Source organism: Penaeus vannamei, chromosome 18 (genome assembly GCF_042767895.1).
Source record: "Penaeus vannamei isolate JL-2024 chromosome 18, ASM4276789v1, whole genome shotgun sequence".
NCBI lineage: Eukaryota > Metazoa > Arthropoda > Malacostraca > Decapoda > Penaeidae > Penaeus > Penaeus vannamei.
In genome coordinates this window covers 27,327,821-27,332,820 of record NC_091566.1, presented here as the reverse complement: position 1 = coordinate 27,332,820, position 5,000 = coordinate 27,327,821, and the positions used below count along the sequence as shown (strand labels likewise).

Below are 5,000 nucleotides of genomic sequence, written 5' to 3'. Positions count from 1 at the left end.
CAGGAAGAGAGAGAGGGAGAGGAAGAGGAAGAGATAAGGATAAGGATAGAGAGAAAATGAGAGGAAGAGATAATAATATGAGAGGAAGAGATAATAATATAAATGCATAGTTTATAAACCCTCAGAAACCGGATATAAGTAGACATCGTCCGGGTGGAGGAACGGTTAACGGTGTGGCTGGGGATTCCCCGAGGCCCGCGTTCGAGACCGTTCCATGCCAAGTGTGGAGTCACACGTAGGCCTCCCTTTTAAATTTATTTGAATCATAAAGTTGGTTACGTATCTTTATTAACAACAATAAGTAAAATTTATATAAATGTTATGATTGTACGTCGACAGTCGAAAAAGACTAGGCTAAACATGTTATAATTCATTGTTTTATATACAGATCCTATCTCTCTTCATGTATCTATTTTTTCTATCTATTGATCTATCTGTCTACATGTATATTTATATATGGGCATATCGCCATCTCCTTCTAACTCTCTCTCTCTCTCTCTCTCTTTCGTAGCTTGGATATGCTTTTGTTTATACATGCGATCATTATTCTAGACATATAACATTCACTTACATCTTTAACGAAAGAGAGAGAGAGAGAGAGAAGGTGGAAAAGAGACAGAGAAAGGGGAGATGGGAAGAAGGGAGATCAGAAAGAGAGAGAGGAAGGGAAGGAGAGAGAGAGAGAGAGAGAGAGAGAGAGAGAGAGAGAGAGAGAGAGAGAGAGAGAGAGAGAGAGAGAGAGAGAGAGAGAGAGAGAGAGAGAGAGAGAGAGGGGGGGGGGGAGGAAGATGGAGAGGGGGAGGGAGTGAGGAAGAGGGAGAGGAAGAATGTTACAAATGCAGTTTAAATAGCCACGTAATCCTCGCATGGATAGAAATCGTCCTTTATAGAACTTTTATGATTATAGGTCTACAGTCGGGATTGACGAGGCAGAACATGCTGTCATTCATGATGTTTTATATGTAGATCCTATCATAACTCTCTCTTTATCTATCTTTGTAACCATCTATCTATCTATCTGTTTGTCTGTATATATATCTCCCCCCCCCCTTTCTCTCAACCTCTCTCTCTTTCCCACTTTTCCTTTTCGTATTTGTTTGTTTATGTTTTGCCTGGGTTTCTTACTCGTTGTTTTACTTGTTTATCTTTATATAGATACAAATATAGCGGAAAAACACATCTAACTTAATCCCTTTTTCTCATTCCCAGGTTCGAGACTGTTTCATGCCAAGTCGCACGTAGGCCATCCTCTTCGCTTTGTAAATCATGACGTATATTATTAACAACAAATGAAGGTAATTTCTATAATTGTCATTATTATGTCTACAGTCTGCATAGAGTCAGGCGAACATACCATCTTTCATGATGTTTTATTTGTGGAACCTATTATGACTCTTTCTCTTTATCTATCTGTCATTTCTCTATAAATTTATCTATTCACCTGTCTGCCTGTCTGGCTGTACGTCTATATGTCTATCAATATATGAAGAGAGAGGGAGGGAAGAAGGGAGGGGGAGAGGGAGGGAGAGGAAGACAAAGGGAGAGGTAGAGGAAGAGATAATGTTATGGTTCTACAGTCGGCATAAACGAGGCTGAACGTGCTATCATATGCAGATCCTATCATGACTCTCTTTATCTATCTATGTATCCATCTATCTATCTCTGTCTCTCTACATGTCTATCTATATATGAACATATGTAGACTCTCTCTCTCTCTCTCTCTCTCTCTCTCTCTCTCTCTCTCTCTCTCTCTCTCTCTCTCTCTCTCTCTCTCTCTCTCTCTTTCTCTCTTTGACATTGTTTAGGTTTTGCTTCGGTTTCTTACTCGTTGTTTTATTTTTATCATTATTATCACTTTATTTATGTTTCTTTCATTCCGATTTTTCTTTTATTTTATTTTTCTTTAGATACAAATGTAAGGCAAGCAAACACATCTTACCTTATCCACCGATCCCCCCCCTTTCTGCGACAGGTTTCTTTTTCGTAAAAAAAAAGAGAAGGCGGAAGAGGGATAGAGAAGGGAGAGGAGGGAAGAAGGGAGATGAGGAAGGGAAGGAGGTAGGAAGGGAGGAAGGGAGAGGGAGAGTGGTAGTGAGGGAGGGAGAGAGAGAGTGAGGGAGGGAGAATGAGAGGGAGATAATGTTTCGTTCTGTTTAATTATAAAGTATATTACGTACTGTATTAACAAATGACTATGATATATGAAACTTTTTTGATTATAGGTCTACAGTCGGCACAGACGAGGGTGAACATGCTATCACTCATTTTCTTTTATATGTATATCCTATTATGACTATCTCTTTCCATCTATATATATGTATATATACGTGTCTATCTATCTATCTATCTTTATTTATACGTGTCTATCTATATACGAACATATCGTTCTCTTTATTATTTGGAGTTTTTAACGTTTATTTTTTTTTATTTTTTTACTAATTTTTTTCATTCAAATTCATGTTTGTATGTCTTTCTCTACTGTTTTCTTTTTTTTTTATGTACGAATATATTGGTAAAAACATTCTGCGCCAAGCCAAGGTCCCCAGCGTGACATGTGCTTGCCCTAGCTTGGTTTAGACAGAAGGAGGACGCGGTTAGATGCAGACTCAGTCACTGGGAGAGCGGAGAGAGGTGAGAATCCGACAGGAAAAACATATCTAATTTATCCATTTTAAAAATATTCTCACTTTTTATATGGTCCTTTGTCTATTCTATTTCATTATCTTATTTAGTCATTTCGTGTTTCGGTACGTCCCCCCCCCCCTTCTGGAACAGACATTTCTCTCTCGTACAAAAGAGAAGGCGGAAAAGAGACAGAGAAAGGGGAGATGGGAAGAAGGGAGATCAGAAAGAGAGAGAGAGAAAGGGAGGGAGGGAGAGAGGGAGAGGAAGACAAGGGCGAAGACGGAGACGTAGAGGAAGAGGAAGAGAGAGAATCGTTATGCTTTATATGTAGATCTATCTATCTGTTTGTCTTTCTGTATGCATGTCCACATGTTTCTATATATATGAATATATTGCCGTCTCTCTCTCTCTTTCTCTCTCGCTTCTTGCATTTGTTTATTTAGCTTTTCCTTGGATTTCTTACTCGTTATTTTATTTGTTTATTTATATAGATACAAACATAACGGAAAATACAACTTACATATTTTTTTCATTTTCACTTTCTATACACGTTATTTATTCTATTTCATTCTTCTGTTCAATTATTACTTGGGTCTAGTAAGAAAAAGAAGGTGGTAGAGGGAAAGAGTAGTGGGAGGAGGGAAGAATGGAGATTGCGAAGAGAGAAAGAGGGAGGGAGGGAGAGGAAGAAGGAGAGGGAGAGAGAGAGGAAGACTGAGAAAGAGAGGTAGGGAGGGAGAGGTTAGGGAAAGAGAGAGAGGAGGGGTGTTAAGGAGGAAGAGAGATAGGGAGAGGAAGAGGAAGAGATGAGGAGAGAGAGAGAATGAGAGGAAGAGATAATAATACTAATGCATAGTTTATAACCCCACCTAAACCTCCCGTAAATAGAGATCGTCCGGGTGGAGGAACGGTTAACGGTGTGGCTGGGGATTCCCCGAGGCCCGCGTTCGAGACCGTTCCATGCCAAGTGTGGAGTCACACGTAGGCCTCCCTTTTGGTTTTGTTTTAATCATGAAGTTGGTTACGTATCTTTATTAACAATGAATAAAACTTATATAAATGTTATGATTGTAGGTCGACAGTCGGCAAATACTAGGCTAAACATCTTACAATTCATTATGTTTTATATACAGATCCTATTATAACTCTCTCTTCATGCATTTATCTATCTATCTATTTATATATATGTATGTCTACATGTCTATCTATATATGGACATATCGTCATCTCCCTCTCTCTCTCTTTCGTAGCTTAGATATGCTTTTGCTTCTACATGCGATCATTATTCTCGACATAATATTCACTTATATCTTTAACGAAAGAGAGAGAGAGAGAGAAGGCGGAAAAGAGACAGAGAAAAGGGATATGGGAAGAAGGGAGATCAGAAAGAGAGAGAGAGAGAGAGAGAGAGAGAGAGAGAGAGAGAGAGAGAGAGAGAGAGAGAGAGAGAGAGAGAGAGAGAGAGAGAGAGAGAGAGAGAGAGAAAGAGAGAGAAAGAGGAAAGAGGGGGGGGAGGAAGAGATGTTATAAATGCAGTTTATAAAGCCACGTAATCCTCGCATGGATAGAAATCGTCCTTTATAGAACTATCATAATTATAGGTCTGCAGTCGGGATAGACGAGGCTGAACATGCTGTCATTCATGATGTTCTATATGTAGATATTATCATAACTCTCTCTTTATCTGTCTCTGTAACCATCTGACTATCTATCTGTCTGTATATATATCTAAATGTCTATCTATACATATTTCTGTCTCTTTCTCTTCCTCTCTCACCCCCCCCCTCTTTCTCTCTACCTCTCTCTCTCTCTCTCTCTTTCCCACTTTCCCTTTTCGCATTTGTTTGTTTTTGCTTTGCCTGGGTTTCTTACTCGTTGTTTTAGTTGTTTATCTTTATATAGATACAAATATAGCGGAAAAACACATCTAACTTAATCCCTTTTTCTCATTCCCAGGTTCGAGACTGTTCCATGCCAAGTCGCACGTAGGCCACCCTCTTCGCTTTGTAAATCATGACGTATATTATTAACAACAAATGAAGGTAATTTCTATAATTGTCATTATTATGTCTACAGTCTGCATAGAGTCAGGCGAACATACCATCTTTCATGATGTTTTATATATGGAACCTATTATGACTTTATATTTATTTGTCCATTTCCCTATATATCTATCTATCTGTCTGACTGTACATCTACATGTCTATCAATATATGAACATATTGCCGTCTTTCTCTATCTACCTCTCTTCTCGCATTTGTTTGGTTAGATATTGCTTGTGTTTGATACTAGTTGTCTTATTTATTTTTCCACTCTCTTAACATTTTCATTTCTTTCAAATTTCTCCGTCTCTCTATCTTTTTTTTTCTTTTTCA

The 5,000-nt window shown here is 38.5% G+C and overlaps 1 protein-coding gene across 7 annotated transcripts in view; it reads left to right on the top strand.

Moving 5' to 3' along the window:
* The window catches only part of LOC113809194 (uncharacterized), a 17,753-nt gene that overhangs the window by 1,101 nt on the left and 11,652 nt on the right, over positions 1 to 5,000 (top strand). For 3 of the 7 annotated variants that reach the window (XM_070133061.1, XM_070133060.1, XM_070133059.1), the window contains exon 1: positions 2,505 to 2,631. The gene's annotated coding sequence lies outside the window, so the exon portion shown is untranslated. Of the gene's footprint in view, positions 1 to 1,209; positions 1,296 to 2,504; positions 2,632 to 4,581; positions 4,668 to 5,000 lie in introns of those variants that run through there. The other 4 variants (XM_070133057.1, XM_070133055.1, XM_070133056.1 and 1 more) reach the window with 3 other exon arrangements.